Here is a 23,899-nt window from a genome sequence, read left to right on the forward strand (position 1 = left end):
TGAGCTTACATAGAAAGTTGTAATAGACAGAAAAAGGAGCCAGCACCCATAAGTCTGCTTAGTGTCCTTTCTACTGTGCCACAATGACCTTGTCTTATGCTTCTTGATTAATCTGATAGAATTGGAGTCATTTTCACCCCCTTTCCTTTTGATCTTCCATGTGAGAGGAATTTTGCTGCTTTGGTAAAAGTTCCCTCAGCTAAGTCTGGGAACTCGGGCCAAAGAAATTGGCACTTTGTGTATGTCCTGTCAACTCTTCCTCCTCCTCCTCCTCCTCATTATTCACAAAGGAAAAATGCACCCGAAAGCCTTTTATCTCTGAGACCACATTTCTGAACTTGGCAAGGCATGGGGCAATAAATCAGCCCATGAATTTAGATCGACAACAGCAAACATTACAACCAAAAAAGAAAGAACAGAGTCTATCAGCTAATTCGTGCCTCTTTATCTTCAAACTTGAATCCAGATAGTGAAATGAAGTTGGTCCTCCATAGAAAAAGTCAGATAAGATAGTTCCTGTGACCAATAAGGAGTAAAAAGATGTCTGATGAGGGATGGCCTGGCTTGAACCAAAGCCTGTCAGTCAGATGCACATATTCCTTTGTCTCTCTTCAAGTTGAAGAAAGCATCAGTTGTTGATGTGTTACCCTCAAGAAGATAGAAAGATGGTTATCAGAAGGTGAAAAAAATTGGACCTGTGGTCATTAGGCAATTGAGGACAGTGGTCCGGATCATTAGTCAGTGACAGACCCAGAACTGATCACCAAATTTCCCAGAGATCACAAGTACTTTTTGTTGTCCAGACTTATTTCTCTGGAAAACTGCATTCAGTGACATGATGTAAGTTTCCAATGAGAATATTTTAAGGTTTACAAAGTGGTTTTTGCCCAAATATTCCATGAAGTTGTTATAAGGTAGAAAAACCATTAGCTTTTTAATCAAAAGACTGATTTATATCCTGTCTATGTTTACTACCTATGTGACAGTGAGCAAGTCTCATTAGTCTAAAATGGGAGGATTAGGCTAGATAGGTTCTAAAGTCACTACTACATCTAAATTTATAATTCTGTGAATTCTGTAGTTATTATTACATCCATTTTACAGATGAAGAAATTGATGGTCTAAGAGCTTGAAAAATTTGCCCAAGACTACACAGCTTCCAAGTGTAGGGGCTCAGACTCATATTCAGACTTTCTTACTCAAAGCTTTTGGTCTCTTTTGTCTGTGCCATGCTGCATTTATAGATCTGGTAGTATTATGACTTATCGCTTAAATTTATACAATTGGTATCACTCATGGCTAGAAAAGAACGTCCCAAAGTCAAAGATTCTGGAGATAGCCTGCAAAGTTCTTGGAAAACCTTGTGGATATAAATCTGGCCTGGTTAGGTCAGAGGCAGGCCCACATATGATTGTAGGAAGGAGAGAGGAGAGGGAGAAGAAAAGGGAGAGGAATTTTTTTTTAATGGTTAATGTCCTTTGATGGGCTTCAGAATGGTACTGAGTTCTGTGGATAATGAAAGACCCTGACTTCATACTGAATTCTGGAAGTCTAGTAGGAAGCTGTCTCAGGGTGTAAGTTAATTTGGAGCCCTTGGATTCAACTCTAATCCATCCCTGTAGCCACTGTAGCATGCATTCTAGGATACAGAATAGTTTAGGATAGGGAGCATGACAAAATGTCAGAAGGAAATAAGACAGTAGGGAGAAGGGAGCTGGGAAAGGGGCAGATGATGGTAGGTTCTTCAGGATGGTCTAATGAAAACACACTAAGACTGTGGGGAACAATTGGGTAGAGAAGGGTTTTGTGGGCACTTCTGCCAGGGGCTACAAGAAGCCAGGATATTTAGGAGAAGAGAATTCACATATCAATGAATCAAGTATTAGGTTGTCTACATTTAGTGGTGAATGGAGAGCTGGTGAACATGGGTAAATGATGATAATCTCAACCATAATCAGAACATTTGGGAGGGAGGAGAATTTAGAGAAAAGAGAATGAGTTCCATTCTGGCATGTTGAGTTTAAGATGACTCCATGATGTCTGGTTTGGGATTTCTGAGAGACAGCTGGAGCTTTGTCTTTTTATCCCAGCACCTAGCACACCATCTGGCAAGTAATAGGTGCTACCTCGTTATTTGCTGACTGATTTATTCATTTTTTAGGGTTTTTTTCTTATGTAGTTCTATGTCAATAATATTGCAGCCTTCTCATACCCACTCTGTGCATTGTGTGATTTCTTGGTATTCCATTAATTCTAAAGAAATCATATACATCGGAGTAAAAGCATAAACTCATAATTTACAACATACAGAAAATATGGCATTGTGCCAAACTCATTCTTCTTTGAAAATTAAACTGGATTCATCAAACTAATCAATAGTTTTATTCAATGGATTAAAAAACCCTCAAATTTGTTACTCCTTATTATAGGGGATATCTTTCTAGGAGTGAAGGGGAGCCAGTGTATATGGAAATAAAGATAATGTTAAAAAACCAAAAAATATATAGATAAAAATTTAAATAAAAAAAGAAAAATCAAATTATAGAATATCCCATTTTTCCATCTACAACTTACAAGTTGATTCATAGTCATTTAATTTAAAATAATATATTTTAAAATAGCTACAACATATATATTTAAACAATGTGTTTATTATGTATATATGTATATAATATATATATAAAATATATTTAATAATAGAATAGATTATTATAGCATGAACATATAAATATAAAACACATTTATAAATATGTGTATCTCTCTCTATCTGTTTTTGTTTCTCTCTCTCCTGCTTATCAAGCCTAGTTTAGAAGACATATTCTTCATCTTTGATCAACTATGGAACACTCAGCTGTGTAGGGGCTGGAAGAGGGTTCTTGGAAAGAGTTCTTTCAAACATGATTATGGCAGTGTTTGACCTCTGATTCTTATAGGGACAAAGTGTTAGAGCAGTAGCAGTTAGTAAAACCTTGTTCTAGGCGTTAACTAGATTTTAAATAGATTTCAATAGTGTCTGAATGGCACTGGCTAATTTACTGACTAATTCCACCATACACAAGTTTGAGGCTAACAGGAAATAGGACTCCTTTCAAGACACAACTGGGATCATGGGATCATGGGAATTTGCTGTTAGGGATCTGCATTGGTGTCATGTTTGAGCTCAATTAGGAGTCAGATGTTTGACTCATTCTTTTATTAGCTGAGGAAAATGAAGAGGTTTGATCAGGTCACCCTTACAGTCCTGGCGTGCTAGATCCATTATTCAATGGATATTCAATGTGTGACCTTGGACAAACGACAATCTCTTTGACTCTCAAAATCCCTAAACATAACGTAAATAAGCCCTTGCATCTCTAGAACCTTATATCTCAGAAACCTATTTGATAAGCCCTACTCTTTTGTGGGAAATAGGACTAGGGACTATTAAAATCTTTAGACAAGTTCTATACTGTGTATCCTGAAACACCCTATTCACTTGGGATAGACAATCTTTATATATAGTTTGCTTTGAAAAAAATTCGTAAGAGCCCGTCAGAAAAATGACATTTTGTTTCCCAATTGCTAAATGCTAGTTTTCTCAACTACTTAGATGACAAAATTATCAATATCATTTTTAAAAAGAAGAGGCTCTAAATGACATTGTTTGTCCTGAAAGCTTTCTATTGTGTCAATACACATTGTTACTATTAATTGTGAAAGAAGGTACATTTGAAAAGTCTGAGACAATGAAAGGTTTTTTCTCGGGGTGTGTGTGTAGGGTGAATAGTGTTTACTTAAAAAAAAACTTTTTTATTCTTTGATATTTGGAGAGTTCTTTCAGATTCTGAGAATACACTTTTACTTCATGAACACTGAGCTGGGATGTGTATTTTAATTGGGCTTGAAATTAACATCTATTTTTATTTACTTCTTATTTTACTCTGGCATCATTAAAGATATTAGCAAAAGACTTTTTGGAACCTGTTGCTAAGCAACAGACGACAAGTAGAGAAATGCCCAAGGACCAAATTCTGTACGAACCAAGGTCTGATCTGAACTCAACTTTGGTGAAAACAAAGCCATTTCTCAAGGCAAATTGCTGAATTTCCTAATAAACTGTAATCTTCTGTGTATTAGAAGAAGAAAATACACAAATGACTTCCATGCTTGTAATAAACCCAGAAACCATTAGATATCATTCCCCTGGAGGGACTCATATCACCATGTAAGGAGGTGATGGTAATTAATTGAGGATGATAAAGACAATGATTTGAGAAGCTCTCTTTTGTGTATTTTGAAAGTTATAGGAAGGTTGATTTCTTAAAACTTAGGAAAACAGTTAAAATCAAAGGGGAAGAAAAAATCTCAATGGTAATTGGATATTATCGTTGCTCTTTCCTTTGATGATGATGAAGATAATAACTATAACAATAACACATGTAGTGCTTGAAGGCTTGCCATGTGCTTTACAAATATATCTCATTTGGTTTTCACAATAATCTTGGGAAGTAGGTACTATTATTACTCCCATGTTACCAGTGAGGAAAATGAGGAGGGAAGAGATTAAATGACTTGCACAGGATCACATGACTAGTGTGTGAGGCTGGATTTTAACTCAAGGCTCCCTAATTCCAAGTCTAGCACTCAAACCACTTAGTTGCCAACAGAATCATTGAATGTTCAAGCTCAAAATCCTAGAAGCCATTTTTCCCTATAAAATGTGGAGCCTAGGGCTCTAGAAAGGTTCATAGCATAATATACCCAAATCTGGAAGGGACTTTAGAGACCATATAGTCCAATCCATTCTTCATTTTATTGATGAGAAAACTGAGGTTAAGTTGGTTAAATTACTTGTTCAGTAGTATAGAGAACATTGGAGATATTATAGTACCTCTCTACCACATAGTCACTCTAAATGGAAATAAGAGACCTATATCAAATTATTAGGGGACTATTCAACATGATATCTGCTCTCACTGTGCAAAGCTCTGAGGATACAAAGAAAGGAAAAAGCATTCCCTGCTCTCAAGGAGCTTGTAATCTAAGGAAGAAAGGCAATATGTAAGCAACTGGGTACAAGAAAGATATTTACTGGAGAACTTGGAGATAATTTAGAGGAAAGGTTTAGCATTTTAACGGACCAGTGAGATTTTTAGCTGAGGCTTGAAGGAAGCCTTGAAATATACCTGGGATATCAGGAGGCAGTAACAAGAAGGGAGAAGGAGAGAACATTCCAAGATCCTTTTCAACTCTTTTGTAGAACTACATTGACTGTAATTTGATTTATGATTTGAGACTCAAAACCAGTGACCTAGAACAACCCTCTTACTTTACAGATGAGGAAACCAAGGCCAGCCATGATTAATTTAGTAGTCATTAGTGAATTCTTTCTGATACATCCTGAAGATGTCAAAGTGAAACTGTTACTTAAATTGATTCTTAAATATGAGTCTTTCTGGGAGAACAACTAAAGATAAATGGCTATTTCATGTCCCAATAAACACAGCCCACTGACATTTAATAAGTGTTCTAGGTACATGTCATAATCAATAAGGCAGAAAACATAATGAGCAATCAATTTCATAATCAGGAACTGGTTCTGCCAAAATAAAATTAGGTGCGTTGTATTATACTAGACAATTCATGTCATCACTTCCTTTACAGCCAAAGATGTAGTAACTAAAAGAAGGATGTAATCAGGGAAACATAGCCCATTGCCTCAAAAGCTGAAGTTATTTAATTTTAAAAATTATGAGAATGAATTGTACAATAGAAAGAGAATTAGCTCAGATAGCAGAGGACTCTTGGTTCAAATCCTGCTTTTGATGCTTATATCCAAAACACCTTAATTTAAGCACGTTTTTCAATCTCTTTGATTGCCAGTTTCCCCAATTGTGACACGAGGACTAGATAGCTTATGACATTCCTTCTATCCCTAAATATGTGATTCTATATATTAATTTCTCAGGATTATAGATGGTTCCCCCAATTATGAAAATTTCTCACCTTAAAATTAATTTCATTTATTCTGTATTTATTTTGGAAACATGTGTTATCCCCTGTAATGTAAACTCCTTGAAAACAAATACTGTCTTATGGTTGCTTTCATATCCCCAGTATTACATTAGATTAAGCAACATATAATCTGATATTTGGTGACTTCAAGGATAGAAAAAATGAGGATGAGGAGAAATATATGAGAAAGTATTGTTCAGGGAAAAAAGAGGTAGATCAAAAACTTATTGGTTAGACTAAAGCATGATGCATCTATATTCATTCATAATGAATGTTTTCTTTAAAAAAAGAACTGGCAGTCTCAACGAATAAAGAACCAAATAAAATTACAAAGAATGAAATTTGAGTAGTTTTAACTTATAAGAAGAGATTTAGACTTCTTCATCATCATCTTCTTCTTTATCAGAGCTAAGATCAGAATTTATTTTAACTTTATTATTTTATTTTAAATTTAATAAGAAGCACAAGAAGTTGAAATGGGGTGGTTAGGAAGACTTAATCTTAAATTATTTAAAGGAGCTTTTTAAAAATAAGAACTGACATGGACACTGAAAAATAATAATTTTATTCTTAAGTTTAACTAATTTAAATTAACTGTTATGACAAGAAGACTAAAAGAACCCCCAAAGTATCTTACTCAGCATAAATTTTGCTCACTTGCTAACTGGGGAGGGATGCCTGCCAAATGCAATGGTTTAAAATATAAACTTGTCTGTAAATTAGTACAAAGAAGGATGATGAAGAATTCTGAGCAGTATCATAGCATACAGCCGAGACAAGCAGCAGAAGGCAAAATCAGTCTAAAGAGAGCTTGGCAAGATATCAAACTAAGCAGAGTCATCCCAGGAGCATGTGAGGATGAATAGGAAAAGCCAAGTACAAACAGAAAAAGGAGAAAGATTTGAAAATAAAACAAAACAAAAACTTTACAACAAATGATTTTTTTCTCCATCAATGATAATGTAATCCTAACAGTATAATCCTTTAGATACTTACAGAGGAAATAGAAATGATATTAAAGAGAATAAATGTGGGAAGAAAGGCAATGATATTGAACCAAATATACATAAAAGAGAGCTTTACCTGAAGGGACATAGTTGTGAGGACATGAAGGATCTTGTTTAAAATGTATCCAAAGGAAAAATAGAAAAAAAATAGACTTTAATGACATCAAAAAAGCTAAGTGAACATTATTACAAATCTATATGCCTAATCTCCCATCTATACAAAATCTTCATAAAAGTCATTTTTAGATGAATTCAAAGCATGTTTGATGAGGATAATAGTAGAGAACAAGTAGGTTTTCACAATTAATATTTACCAAAGGTCCATATCTTTACAATCTCATAGCCTACTGAAATAATGTAGAGCATATAAGATTTAATTTTGCTTATTATTTCTTAATTATGGAAAAACATTTCATTTAGTATATAACAAAATTCTTTAACTCTAACAACAGAAAAAAACTCTGTTTAATGATACTCTGGTAAGAAACATTAGACAAGGCATAAAATAGAGAGTGCTCACCAAAAGTATTTGTCACTGTGATACCGGACCTCTAATACATAGTCCAGGTCAAGAAGAGATTCCTTGTGGCTAGTGAGGCTTTTTAAATGCTTTAGTTTGTGGAAGACATTTAACTGATTGCATCAAACCTCAAGACACTGCAGAGCCTTGTGCAACAGACTAAAATTACTTGAAGAAATATGGTCTCTCCATCCACACAAGAAAGACCAAATGGATGAAGAATTTTGCTGCCCATATTTCAACATGCATCTGACATCAAGAGATCTTTGTTCAACAATGTTCATATCTGAAGCAGAAAATAGATGTGGGTCATGTACTAAACCCAGAGTTGAAAAAGGATGAAAAGAGTAAATGGATCATTTTTGGGAAATTGTAAAATATTTTTACTGAATGAAACCTTTCCATAACAGCAAAGGCTCCTCTTTTCCACACAAATATTTTACTAATATTGCTGTATGGCAATAACACCTGGAACAGCATTGCCTTTGAAGAACTAAACATGAACATTACACTAAGGGCAGTAGAAAAGCACATAGTGATATGAACATACTGCAACATATAACCAATATGAAGCTTGAAAAGAAAACAAAATGAAAGGATATCATTAGGCATTTATATTACAGAAAGAAAAGATGAGCTAGCCACATAGCAATAGCAAGGAATGGCAAGTATTCAGCCAGAATACTCTAATGATATACTTTTGATATTTAGAGAAAGCAAGGAAGGTCTCTAAGGAATTGGGTGGATGTCCCATGATAGGAAGATATCATAAAGTAAGGGAAAAGATGGGCTTCAATTTGCATCATTTGATGGAACTAATGAATTGTTGAGATTATAAATCCATTTAAGCAACCTAGTATCCAGTCCAGTGCCTGACACATAGGAAATAATTTAAAATGTCTTTTTTTTCTAGGAGAATATAGGAGAAAATACTTATTGAACTGAGTATCTTTCCCCTCCAAAATAAAATAGAAAATGTGATTTCAAAATGCCGTGAATTATAACCCTTAATCCTTATTCAGCACTTTGCATTTCTTTTATTCATTTTTGGGAGATCCTATACTTAATAAAAGAATTATAATTGCACCACTTTGTAAGCAGTCTCAGTAGTGATACAAATGTCATACCAAATATCCCAAGCCCTTGCCAAACTGTGTTGTTTCTACCCACATCTCCCACCCTCTTTCTCCATTTGCACGTCCTATTTTAGGCTCTCATTACTTCTTGCTTGGACTATTCCAAATGCTTTTCAACTGGTTTTTCTAACTCAAGTCTCTCTCCATTCTAATCTATCCTCCACTCATCTGCCAAGGTGATTTTTGTCTCAAGTTACTTTCCTTTTCAGTGATCTCCAATGATTCCCTATTACCTCCGTGAGCAAAAAAAAAAGTCCTTGGCACTAAAAGTTCTTCATAATCTAGCTTCTTCCTTCATTTTCAGTTCTTCTCAACGGACATTATGGTCTATTTAAACTGGCCCACTAGCCGTACTTTGAATAGTATGTTCCATTTCCTTTCATCTTGTCCATGACTTTATGGCATATAGAATGCTCTCACTCTCTTTATCACTGCCTTTCATTCTCTGGCTATCTTCAAGACTAAGCTTAAATTCTACACTCTCTTAGGAGACTTTTCCAGTTCCCTATGATGCTAGAGCCTTCCATATACTTTCTATATGTTTTCTTTCTTACCTATTCTCTTTCTCATTAGTATATAAGCTACCTGAGGCAGGAAGTGGTTTTTGCCATTTCTTTGTATCCCCCGCATTTAGCACAGTTCAAAATTTGTCTCCAATATAAACACACATATTCAATATACACACAAAAACTCCCTATGGACACCTGCTTTGATATTTTTGAATGTTCCATTGATGGGTACTTTAATTCAATTGAATTTAAATCAACAAGCATTTATTAAGCACTTATGTCAGGCTTTCTGGACATAGATGAAAACAATATAGTCTTGACCTCAAAGATCTTGCATTTTACTGGGAGGAATGACATGAATAGAGATTTAACAAATGGAAAGTATATATGAAGGAAATAAAAAGTGATTTTGTGGAGTGTTTTAGAGGAGGACATTAATAACTGGGAACATCATGGAAGGACTTTTGAAAGGAAAAGACCCTTGAAGTAACTATTAAAGGGATCTATAGATCAGAAGAGGCAGAGGCAAAGAAAGAACATCAGATGATACTTTTAGAGTTTTAAGGGACCATTAAAATTGGCTAATCTGACACTTTTATTTTAAAGATGAGGAATCTGAGATTCGGAATATTTTAAATAGTTTGCTGAAGGTCTCATAGGAAGCACCAGAGTCTAGATTTAAAGTGAGGTTTTCCATCACCAAATCCAGTCTCCTTACAACTATTCAAAGGCATAGAGGTAATAGATGAATTAAATATGAGGAACAACAAATAGGTCAGTTTTCTGGAAAAAAGAGCATTTGAGAAGAAATATTAAATCAGCCTAGCTAGATAGGTTGGAGTCAAAATAGGAAGGATATTAAATGTTAAATAGGTGCAGCTAGATGGTGCAACAGCCCTGAGTTCAAATATAGCTCGGACATGACCTTGAGCAAGTCGCTTAACCATAATTGCCTCAGAAAAAAAATAGATCTTTTTGCATTTTAGCCTAAAGACAATAGGATTATTGACACTTTGGGGGAGAGAAATGACATGCTCAGACTTGTGTTTCAGGAATTTTAATTAAATAGCTATATGTAGAATGATAGAAGAGCATATAGATGCTAGAATGGATGGTCCACACAATAGATGATAAGATCTTGGTTGCCATGTGAGTAGAAAAGGACAGATCCAAAAAATATTTAGAGATAGAAAATAAGATTTATCAGTTCAAAAGGTGACAGATCAATGAGTTAATGATAACTCTGATATTGTGAATCTCAATGACCAGTAGGATGTTGGTACTTCTTGGAGGGAAGCTATGAAGAGGAGTAGGTTTGGGGAAAGATGATAAGATACATTTTGGACATTTTGAGTTTCAGATACCTGCAGAATTACACAGCTTAATATGTTGTCTTCATGAGTTTTTATGACAAATATTTCAATGATAAACTTCTCTGAACTTAACTACCCTTTGATCCAGCCGTGTTTCTAGTGGGCCTGTATCCCAAAGAGATCATAAAAAAAAGGGAAAGTGACCCACATGTACAGAAATGTTTGTGGCAGCCCTCTTTCTACTGGCAAGAAACTTGGAACTTAGTGGATGCCCCTCAGCTGGGAAATGGCTGAATAATTTATGGTATGTGAATGTTATAGAATATTATAGTTCTAAAAGAAACAATCAGTAGAATGATTTCAGAGAAGTCTGGAGAGACTCACATGAACTGATGCTAAGTGAAGTGAGCAGAACCAGATCATTGTAAATGGCAACAGCAAGATTATAGGAGGATCAATTCTGATGGATGTGGCTCTCTTCAACAATGAGGTGATTCAGGCCAGTTCCAATTGTCTTGTCATGAAGAGAGCCATCTACACCCAGAGAGAGGACTGGGGGGACTGAGTATGGATCATAACATAGTATTTTCATTTTTTGTTGTTGTTTGCTTGCATTTTGTTTTCTTTCTCATTTTCCTTTTTTGATTTGACTTTTTTTGTACAGCATGATAATTATGGAAATAAGTATGGAAGAATTTAACATGTTTAACATATATTGGATTACTTGCCATCTGGGAGTGGAAGAAGGGAGGGAAAAATTTGGAACGCAAGGTTTTGCAATGTCGAATGTTGAAAATTATCCTTGAATATAGAAATAAAATAAATAAAAAGCTTTAATAGAAAAAAGAACATGTATGCATTTGGGGAGAGAAGGGAAATTTTCTTGCAGGTAATTATTCTATCAATTCTGTTCCCATTGAGATACTTTCAGTGATATATATTTCTATGAATAGAAAAAAAGATCATATAAGAAAAAATAATGTATTACTGGTTGGTTTCTATGATTAACAGTGTTTCTGGAATGCTTAAATAAGTGGTAATGGTCATTCAAACAAATGTAAACACCTACTATGTATAGAAGGTATATTAGGTAGAAGGTAGAGATAAAAAGACAAATTTAGTTGGCACAACCTTTGAGAATTCATGACCAACTCTATGCCATGGTAAGTCATCAGAGCCGAACTTAGTTTGAAATATGTGTATACACATGCCACATAATAAGTAATTATACATAATTACTTTCATTCTGGAAAATTTAATGATAAAAATTAGGGGTTTTTCAATTTAAAAGACATAGTTTTAAAAATAGAAAAAAGCAAATTGTGTTATTATCTGATAATAAAAGGTAGGGGTAATAAAAGGTACAGTGAATAGAGCACTGGGCTTGAAATTAGGAAAACTCATCTACATGAGTTCAAATCTGGCCTTAGATACTTCCTAGATGTCTGACCCTGGGCAATTATTTTAACACAATTTAACTTAATTCTTCATCTATAAAATCAGTTGCAGAAGGAAATGGGAAACCACTCCAGTATCTTTGCTAAGAAAACCCCATAAGGGATCATGAAAAGTCAGACACAATTGACATGATTGAACAATAATAATAATAAGCAAACAAAAATATAAATTAGAAATTATTTATTGATCTTAATTATTAATATTTATCTTTTTGGTAATTTTAAGTGATTATTCTTTTTTTCCTATGGCAGTTATATAATCTAGGTTTATGATGAGAAAATAAAAATGGCCCAGAATAAAAAAGTTTAAAAAAACTCTATGAAGTCAATTCATTCATTGCATTTCAGTTGTTTAAAGGATGATTCATAGTTTCTTCCTTGACCTTTGTTATTTTTCTCAATGTGTAAAAGTCAATTGATGTCACATAAAAATTTGGCATTTGTCTGCTTTTCTTGGTGGAATGAAACAGCCATCTAATCTAATTAGAACTATTCCTCAGTCCATGAAAATGTTTGCGTTTCTCCTTTTCTCATATGCACTGATGCAACTTACAAGGCTTTGTGTTTCTGTCCTTCCTAAATAGCTCATTTATAAGAACATGTGCTGGCAATATACTAGAATGACACAAGAGTTCTCCTGTGACATTTCAGAGACTTCAAGGACAATTCACCCATTACCTTTTATTTCCCTCTAGATGATTCCTTGTTAGAGTAAATTTAGGTCAGCCTGGGTTTGTGGTTCTTAAATAGCAAAAATCAGATCGTCACAAAGCAACCAAGCAGCCCCTTCTCTGATGTCTATTGTCTATCTTTGTCCTTCCTGCATTGAAACCCCATTGCTAAGAGTTTAAATTTCACTATAACAAAAAGAAACCAGCAGATAGGAAGACCTTCAGAAAAATAGGCCATGGATGTTGGAGATTTAAATGACAATTTTCAGTTCAAGTGAGTTATTTCCTTTTTGACAGGAAGCATCCAACTGTACATAGATAGAGTCATATATGTCCTTCCCCGAGGTGCTAATTTTTTGCTTCCTCTGGGGTTCATGATTGAGCCATGTTCCTCCAATAATTTAAGATAGGGCTATAAATCTGACTTTTCCTAAAATTCCCCACCCTAAATTTCAAGTCAGATTAAAATCATCTCTTAAATGTGTCTGGACAATGATTCACTGAGACATCCTACATCCTAGAGTTTGAAGAATGGCAGGAGGATTGTCTATTTTCCATTATTTTTCCACTTAGATAATGTTACATCCAGTATGCATGAGTGTTTTCTAGAACTATTTTTTTTCTTTTGTGTGCTCTGATTATATATGAATATTTATTTGGTTGATGTTCTTTTTTCTTATGATGGAGGTAGGATTTTATGATTATAATTCCATTGAAAATGGTAGTCTGATCATTTTTGCTTATGATGAAATCTAAAATATATTGACCTGCCTGAAGAGGAGGAATAACATGTCTTAAAATGATTCCAATTTAGAAGTTTCTCTATTTTCTCTATTTGATATTTCATATCTATTTCTATATCTTAGGAGATATAGCATCTTTGAAAAAAAAGGCCCAAATACATTTCCCTCAAATCTTTGCCAGTTAAATCAGTGTTGAGGAATTAACATTTCTTTTAGAATGGTGTATAGAATTGGAACGTTACTATATTCTTTTATCTGAAAAATTATGCCTTATACCTTGATGTCAACAAATTCATTTGCCAGTCACATCTACGGGGTGATTTTTGACTCATTTTAGCATGATTAAGTTAATCTCAAAAACTGACAGTCTCTTGGATAAGGACAAAAATCACCAGTCCACAATCAATTCAACAGGTAGTTTCTCTCCACTATGAAGATAAGAGTTCCTTTCATTTCTAGATTATATAAAGAGTTTAAATAATACATCAATGCAAAGTAGACCTTTCTTTAATTAAAAATGGAAATGAGGGTGATTGACACATTGTTTATTAAATTTCAGGCAAATTTTTTGGGAAACAAAGGGATTCTATTAGATTTTTGTTAGATGGTTTGGTCATGTATACTTATTGTACATTTAATTTATACTTTAATGTATTTAACATCTACTGGTCATCCTGCCATCTAGGGGAGGGGGTGGGAGGAAGGAGGGGAAAAATTGGAACAAAAGGTTTGGCAATTGTCAGTACTGTAAAATTACCCATGCATATAACTTGTAAATAAAAAACTATAAAAAAAAAGATTTTTGTTAGAACTAACTTTGTCCCTCTGTCTAATGGTTCATTTATAACACCTTTATTTAATGCAGATCAAACCAAACCAAACCAAAACAATATCATCTCAGACTTGCTAAGTGGGCTCACTAATGACCTTCCTCAGATTTCTTCCAGTTAGGCAAACAAAGAAGGATGATACAACTATAACAGAGAACAGATGCCTCATGCCTAGGGGAATTAAAACCCCAGATTTTAAATGACTGGCATTTAGCTATTGAGGAGGAAAACCAGAGAGAAGCCAATTGAATTTTCTGATTATCCGGTTTCCTACCCTGGAGAATGGGAGTCCTAAAATCCTTCTTAAAAGCATCTTCTCTTTTACCCACCAATTTTAAGTCAGAACATCCCAGAGGGAATACGGGCATGGTTTCTTGAGTTTAGTGATTGGTGCTTAAGGCTAGTTAATGTTATTAGCTATTTTAATAGCATTCTAATCACTGAACCAAATACAAATCTATTTCTCTCCATAGAAATGCTGCCTGTAATGTGATCAGATTCACCATTTAGACTTATCAGCATCTCGTTTGCTCCAGTATCACTGAGAGGGATGATACTGGCTGATCTAATGAAAGGGTACCAAGAGTAGATGGAGATATTCACAAAGCTCTATTTCCTCTGCTTTCTATTTCTTCTCCTTTGCTCAATTTCTCTCCCTATGGTCCCCATGATCACCACCAACTCACACACTTTCACTCAAGGCTGGAGCCTAAAAAACGAGTGAGAAAGTAATTTTAAATTTAAGATACTAGAGATTAAGTTTACCCTATGTTCATTTGTGATGACTTTTTTAAATCGTGTTCTGAATGCAGAATAACAGGATGGTAAATGAAAAAGATGAAATTTATTGAAAAATCATATTCATTTATTTTAGTTACCATAGATCTATAGAAGCCCAAGATGATTATGCTATCTTGCATCCAGTATACCAAGAACATTATTGTATCTGCATTAGAACACCAACGTGTGTGTGTGTGTGTGTGTGTGTGTGTGTGTGTGTGTCTATGTGAAAATTAAATCTGTGCTTCTGAATATGTGGTAAGGACAAATACCACTTGAAGAAGCTAGATAACACAATGGATAGAGCACTGGACTTGACCTCAGATACTTAGTAAATGTTTGACCTTAGGCAAGTGGCTCAACCTCTGTCTGCCTTAGTTTCTTCATGGGGATAATAATAGCATTTAATTCTGAGGGTTGTTGGAAGGATAAAATGAGATGATACTTACAAAGAACTTAGCAAACTTTAAGTGTATGTGCATGCACATAACATCTTATATTATAAAATGTTCTGAGTATTAATATCTAGCATTTGCTTTATGTTTTAGATTTGTTTATTATAAGATATAACAGGATGCAACAGAATGTTATAATTATGTCCTATTATAGTATATCCTATGACACTAAATATTATATTTATTTTTAATATATTATGTAATATAATATATAAATGGTAATTATTATTATTAAAACATACTTAACATAATGATTCATGAAAGAAAGATACAAATTTTTTTTTAACAAATGATGGATGGCATTTCAATTTAGTACTATTTTGTGGCAGAAAGAAAGCTGGGCTTGGAGTCAGGAAGGACAGATTTTAAATTCTGTCTGTATTACATGTTAACTGTGTGACTGACTAAGTTCCTCAGACAACATTCTAAGAATGTAAGTTATTGCATTATATTACTGCAACCATAGGTCCAATCTCTATCTCTATGGATCCTGGCCAGGAAAAGAAGATGAGCAACATGGTTTTCTGAGAATCTAACATGATGATCCTGCGTAATTGCACTTTTCCTTTGCAAGTAGATGAATATGATTACATCGAGTTAGGATAGAAGGAAATGTCATTGAGGATGTAACAATAAACAATAGGGAGAGAAGTTTAGAATTATGAAATCAATTTAAAAAAGGAAACTTTAGACTAGATCCAAGGAAGGAAAAAACAGAATCTACGGCATTCCCAAGAGTTCTTTGTGACATTTCTATATAGTCATTTTAGATTAATCCCAGTAACTGTCCAGGCTAGGAGTTATACATTTCCTTATTCCTGATTGCTACCAATAGAGCTGAGCAAAACCTGTACATTTCATTAAGTAGTATATAGGGAAGATAGAGAGGAAGAAAATGGAGTTTTATTTAAAGAAAAAAATGAAAAAAGCATGAAATAAAAAAAAACTGAAAGATAATTTTTTTTTTTAATGACGGTTGTCTGACCCAATTTGTATTCTAATTTTGTTCTTCATGGCTTGATTTACCATTACAAAACATTTTCTTCATATTTCTCCCAATTAACATTGATACTATTGTGTTGATCTGTTTATTCTGTACCATGATTCCTTCATTTGAGAGATGGCTAGCTGGAAAATCGAATTAGAAGAGGATACTTCAAGAGTTTAGAGGGCACCTATCTCCTATCAGTGACTTCAAGGCAAGAGATTCAGAAAAACTATATCCTTAGACACTCAAAGAGTTGGAATGCCCGCCCTCCTCATTTCTGTCTTCTCACTTGCCAGGCTTCCTTCAAGTCCTAGCTAATGTCACATCTTCTATTAAAGGTTTTCCTCTCATATTATTCCTAATTTTATCCTGGTTTATTTCTTGTTTGTATACAACTTGTTTGGATGATATTTCCTCTAATAGATTAAGCTCCTTAAGAACCAAGACCTCTTCTTTGCTTTTCTTTGTATCCCTAGTTTTGGGTCAACAAATGTTAGCTGGTTGATTGATTTCTGAGGCCTGGCCAGTGATCTTTAAAATAAGATTTAAGAAGAAAGATTTCACAGAGAAAAGGACACACTCTTCAAACTATAAGTTGTTGAGCATGACTTTTATACTGAGAAAAATTCTACATTAAAGTGATGATTTGTAAACCTTTAGAAATGGAAGCAGTCACTACTAAGGACAAACATGGTTTTATCAAGATCGGGCAGAATTATTAGACTGGTTGAACAAAGGAATATTCTTTTTAAGTGCCTTTCTGAATTCTAGGTACATATTGAGTCTTTCATTTATTCTTTTGAACTAGATGGGCTAGAGGATGATAGAAATAGTTGAAAATTGATAAAATGATTCAAAATACAGCTTAATGTTCATCTATAACATTAATTTTTTTGTGTGTATTATAGACTACTATTTTGGTAGTCTGTGGAAGCTTCTTAGAATAAACTTCTCAAAATAATGTTTTAAATAAATTAAATAATCACTCAAACATCAATTATATTGAAATATAGCTATCAAAATATTTCAAAAAATTTATGGATTTCAATTCCTTCTTCCCTAGGTTAAGAATGTTTATTAGGGGACAGCTAGATGGTGCAGTGGATGGAGCACCAGCCCTGAAGTCAGGAGAACCTGAGTTCAAATCTGGTCTCAGATACTTAATACTTTCTAGCTGTGTGACCCTGGGCAAGTCACTTAACCCCAATTGCTTCAGCAAAAAAAAATCTATTAGAGTGAGATGAATGGAATTCCTCAGGAATGCTTTAACTATATGCTGTTAGATATTACTGCCAATAGCTGTGATGATGGCATATTTATTTAATTTGCAGATGACATGAAAGTGTGAAAGAAAGCTAGAATAAGGAGCCTAAAAGATCTCAGATAAAGCTTTTAACAAGTCCCCCATTGAAAATGGGCAATTTCCAGTGCTTTATCACTATTATTACCACTATCCATCACCACCATCACCAGCACTACTATTTCTACCACCATCATTACTATTACTACTGCAACTTTTATTACTACTACTTCCATTATTATTTTTACTACCACTATGACTTCTGCTACTACCACTATCACCACCAAACCCAAGTTAGAATTTATAGAGCACCTTCTATATGCCAGGCACTATACTAAGCACTTAACAAGAATTTTCACACCAAAAACAAAAATAAAAACCATCAATAGATAGTTTATTATAATAAGAATAAGGGAATATAGCCATTTTCTCTGGCCCAACAATTGATAATTGAAATGATGGCACTCATTCAAAAAGCTCAGTGAACTGCCCTTATTAGGATAATTTCAGATGCAGCTAGGAATTGCCCAATATATCCCTAGTAAAGTAAGCAGTAAAGTTCCAGGGGCTACAAGCTATACTTTTTTAATGTCCCCTGAGGGATGTCTTTAATTCATCCCTGACTACTTTGAGCACACTCATAATTTCAGGTACTCATGAGTCTAGTGTATTTTTTTCATTTATAGCTTAGTCAATTTCTATTCAATTACCCAAAATGACAAACTTCAAGGTTATTTATTTTCTGGGCCAGCAACACACAATTCATCTTCCTGGCATTTAATGCTTTGCAGAATTCCGTGATCATTAGATAGGATTTTTGGAATGCTATGTTTTTAATTAGGTCCTAACTATAATTTTATTTAAAACTATAAATCTTATCATCATTTGTAATAGTCCATCCTCCCAAATGTAAAATGCTGCTCTGCTTATTTGGTCCCATTAGGGAGAAATGGGAAGCCCCAAAGATAGTTCTTTTTTAGGTATATATGGGAATCTTGATGTATAATAAATTATCCTTTTAGTTTCTTATGCAAAATGTCTTTAATTGATGGATCACAAAATTTTTTTCTAATATGGAATATTTTTAGTTTGGTCAAATTTAGAAAAGAAGATCTTATGCCAATTCATAGTTAGAGAGAACCCTGAGTTTTCTCCTAATATATATGTTTTTCCTTCTCTCTGGTCCTTTATCTTCATTCCAATTTCCAACCTCGTGCATAAAGTCAATCACCTTTGCTTAAAAGAAAAATAATATTAGTGGTAGTGAGAAATAAAAGCAGTAAAGATTAAGGAACATAGAGAATAAAAATAGGAGTCTGGATATAAGACATAAGATTATAGTGTCAGAGGCTGAAGAATTAAGAAAGGATCTTAGAGGAAAACAACACTTCTCTCTTTCCCCAATGTATTGCTTTGGGAGGGGGAGTCCTAGAGAGATGAAATGACTTGTTCCCCCCTTTCTACCACCTGTCCTTTCTATCTTAAAAATACAATTGAAAAAAACCATACAGTTACAGGGAAAGGCTCAAGAAAATATTTCCATTGGGAGTTTAAATTGGGCAAAAGAAAAGGCCACTGAATTTTTTTTTAAATTTTGAGTTCCAGATTCTCTCCCTTCCTCCCTTCTCTTTCCCCACTAAGAAGGCACATGTGAAGTTATACAAAACATTTCCATAAACATCAATGTTGCAAACCTCCCTCACAAACTACACCCCTGCAAATCTCATGAAAAATAAAGTTAAAAAAAGCATGCTTCATTTTGTATTCAGATGCAATCAGTTATTTCTAAGGTTAAGGATGATATTTTTCATCAACAGTCTTTCAGAGTAGTTTTGGATCATTGTATTGTTGAGAATAATAAAGTCATTACAGCTGATCATCTTACTATATTGTTATTGCTTTATACATAGTACATGTCACTTTGTATGAGCTAATGGAAGTCTTTCAAGGTTTAAGAAAAGGCCACTTTGGAAGGAACTTTAAATACTAATCTAGCAATGAATTTTAGTTTTTTAATAAAGAATGGGTCATGTTGAGAAAACATCTAAAAATGTAAGGGGGAGTAGTGCTGGTAAGCAAGTACAGTACTCTGATGATATAATTACCATGTAAAAAATACGGGGAACTTATTTCCTAAAGGAACAATGATGTGTGATAGAAAGGCCCTAATATCTGATCTGGAATATCCATACATGCATTCTAGCTTTGCACTGCTAACCATGGGCTGAAGAGACAAAGTTTTGATTGGTTACTAAGCTAGAAATGGAGCATATTCAAAAGATGTTAAGGCAAAGTAAATTCTCTTAGTCTTTCTTGTCTAGCTACGTCTGAGTGAAGAAGCAAGGAATCCTGATAAGCTTCTAAATAGATATAGAGGTCTTGAGCCATTATGACCCTGCCTAAAGAGATGACCCATCATATGATCCATAGATGTGTGCTATTGTTCTGTTTCTGGCTTTGCTATGTCTATTTTTTTCCATCTTCTTACCTACACTATGTTAGATATTGTGCTAAACATTTTTATAAATATTATCTCATTGGATCCTCACAACAAATTTGAGAAATATTTTATTAGTACTCCTATTTTACAATCAATTTAAATCTAAACTAGTACTAGTGCTTTGTAATCAAATAAATTCAAGTGATTTCTGTTCTCTTACAAAAAGTCACATTTGAAATAAAAGTATTCTAAATTCTGAATTTTAAACAAATATTTTAAATTTGGTAAAATTTAGAAATGAACATTTTGTGCCAACTCAAAGCAGGAGAAGGAAATCAAGGCATACAAAGGCTGACACAGAGTTTTGAGGATGGTTGTGACCTTTCAAGTTTAGAATGTCAGGAGAGAGAAGTCTGGGAGTTGGAGTTTATATTGAAATTTCCCAGAAAGCAGATAGTAAGGAGCAAAATCCCAAGCAACCTGTTTGAGCTAGCATGGAGAGATAGAAGATAAAAGGGAGCAAAAGGACTTGATTTATCAGTAATTATAAGTTTGAATTTGAACTTGGTGTAATGATTGCTAAGAAAAAGTGCTTTAATTTTGAACCCATTCTCCTCAAGAGTTAAGGTGGTTTAGAGGAAAGCGTATGCTTAGGTTTTTGGGGAAAATGTTTTCATTTATCTTCTTACTGTACTTTTATAATAAATGTCCTAAATTAACTTTTTGCAGTGGAAATTGGGATAAGGATGTCCCAAAATTTATACGATCTACAAAGTTATTCTGAAAAGGAGGTTATGTTTTTGATTGATTTCATGACAGTTGATTTTTTTAAAATTATTATAGATTTTTATTGACAAAACATATGCATGGGTAGTTTTTCAACACTGACTCTTGCAAAAACTTCTGTTCCAATTTTTCTCCTCCTTACCTCTACCCCCTTCCCCTAAATGGCAGGTAATCCTATGCATGTTAAATATGTTAAATTCAATATATGTATACATATTTATACAGTTGTCTTACTGCATAAGAAAAATCGGATTTAGAAAGAAGGTAAAAATAACCTGAGAAGAAAAACCAAAATGCAAGCGAACTGTAACAGAAGAAGTGGAAATGCTATATTGTGGTCCACATTCATTTCCTAGTGTTCTTTCACTGGGTGTAACTGGTTCTGTTCGTTACTGATCAATTGGAACTGATTTGTATTCTCCCATTGTTGAAAAGAGCCACATCCATCAGAATTAATCATCATATGATCTTCTTGTTGTCGTGTATAATGATCTCCTGGTTCTGCTCATTTTACTTAGCATCAGTTCATGTAAGTCTCTCCAAGCATCATCCTGTTGGTCATTTCTTACAGAACAATAATATTCCATAACATTCACAGACCAGAATTTATTCAGCCATTCTCCGTTGATGGGCATCCATTCAGTTCCCAGTTTCTTGCCACTATGAAAAGGACTGCCACAAACATTTTTGCACATGTGGGTGGAAAATGGCCCTTCCTACTATTCTGTGCTGGCTCAATAATTGGTGTATACAGAGAATTGTGAGAAGGATTAGGGGGTGGAGTAAGACAAGCCAGAATCACTTTGGCCGTAGAGGAAGAAAAGGAAGGTCCTGCGTCCATCCTGTTCACTTTTACCACTAAAGACCAAAAATAAAGACCAAGGACTTTTGCTTATCCTGACTTCGGTTGATTCTAAGGTATCCAGGATACTAATTTGGTCTTCCGCACATATTGATCCAAATTCTGATGTCTTTATTCCAGATAAAGATTAGACAATGTATAGTCATGTTCTACCTAATATTGTGTTCCCTCCTTTAAGACCTCTTTGGGATATAAGCCCAGTAAAAACCTTGCTGGATCAAAGGGTATGCACAGTTTGACGTTTTATTGAACATAGTTCCAAATTGCTCTACAGAATGGTTAGATCCGTTCACAACTCCACCAACAATGCATCAGTATCCCAGTTTTCCCACATCCCCTCCAACATTTGCCATTATCTTTTCCTGTCATCTTAGCCAATCTGACAGGTGTATAGTGGTATTTCAGAGTTGCCTTAATTTGCATTTCTCTGATCAATAATGATTTGGAACACTTTTTCATATAACAAAAATCATTTCAATTTCTTCACCAAAATATGACAGTTGATTCTTAAAGCAGAATCCATAATGTCTTACTTGTACTACAGTCTGAATAGAATTTCTTCACTCTTGATTTTTTTATTCCAAATGGAATTATGTTCTCCTCAGCATAAAGAATCATTGAGTTCTATGACATTTGTATATTTAACAAATATTTCCTGAGAAACACTTAAAACACTGTGAGAAATCATAAGGAGAGCAATGAAGTTAATAACACAAGCTCATACACCCTTATGGAGCTCAGAGATTAGAAATCTTTCAGAAATGTTAACCAGTCATTTGTTCTCACATTAGGAAATGGGATCATACTTGCAAACAAGCTACTGAAATGGTCATTTAGAAACACCTTTCCCACTCAATTCATTACATATTTAATAAGTATCTGGCAGACTTAGTATTAGGTGCTCTTAAATATTCTATTAAAACTAGTATATCATTGATTTGGGATTTTCCTCCACCCACTGGTGGAGCCCCTTCCTACTTTCTCCCAATAATCCCTAAATTGTCCATAGGGCACTCTAGTATATGGAATTTACAGTCCAACTACTTTTTCTGTCATAAAATTCCTTAATGATATTCTTGGTTTTGTTCTTTTGAATTCCTAATCTCTCATTGGTTATATAATAGACCATTCTCATGCCCATCATATACCTTTCCACTACCTTCTGTGAGATAATAGTTTTAATTTTCTGGAAGCACATTTTAGGAATAAAAAAACATGCAAAACTGTTGCTGCCATTGAAGAGCTCATATTTTATTTTATTTTGCATGAAATACTCTCAACTGCCTTCTTCAAGCTCTGAAAACAGGATTTCTATATAAATAAAACTTGTCACAAACTGGAGTCTTCTTCCTTTGGGTTATTGTGCTATTGTATGCACTCAACAAACCAAGGAAACTGGACAATTTTATCCTCCATAAATATGCTGCAGTCTTCCAATCCCATGTCTTGCTCATGTAGTTTCAAATACCTAGAATGCTTTCTATCCTCTCTCTCAATAGCTAGCCATTTTTAGGATCAAATTCAACTGCTATCTCCTTGACTTCTGATCTTCTCAGGAGGCAGCTGCCTTCTAATAAGACCTCAGAGAGGATTCATTTGAGGTTGTCTAGTGTACTTTTCAGATCCACTTTACTCTCTGGGTTTCTATCTTATGCATTTATTGATCCATAACAACAACAGATACTATGGATACATCTGTCTATCCCGGTACTTATCAAAGCACTGCACACTGGAGATGCTGAACAAGTGTTAGTAAATAAAAGAATAAGAAAACAATATATTCTGGAGAAATGGGCTGAAGAAGATACAGTTGGATATGGATAAAGATTACTAGAACATTCTCTGAGAGTCTTAATGATAAAAATTTCAGTAGTTTTCAATATTTTAATGAAACTTTTTTTTGTCAAAAACTGCTTATTGAGCATCAAAGCACTAAAATTTGCTTGGTAACTAATGATATTCACTTAATTTTAACACAAAATATTATCAAGACTCTTTTGCCATTCATGCCAACAATGGTCCCAACAAAATTACTTATTCTCATGCACTTTTCTGCATTTATGGTCACTATCATTTCTTCTACCTTTGCTATTTTTACCTTGAATTCT

The 23,899-nt window shown here is 34.1% G+C and overlaps 1 protein-coding gene across 1 annotated transcript in view; it reads right to left on the bottom strand.

The window, feature by feature from the left end:
• MYRIP (myosin VIIA and Rab interacting protein) overlaps nt 1-23,899 on the bottom strand; it is a 455,750-nt gene that overhangs the window by 137,978 nt on the left and 293,873 nt on the right.

The sequence above is a fragment of the Antechinus flavipes genome, chromosome 5, assembly GCF_016432865.1.
Source record: "Antechinus flavipes isolate AdamAnt ecotype Samford, QLD, Australia chromosome 5, AdamAnt_v2, whole genome shotgun sequence".
Classification (NCBI taxonomy): Eukaryota; Metazoa; Chordata; class Mammalia; order Dasyuromorphia; family Dasyuridae; genus Antechinus; species Antechinus flavipes.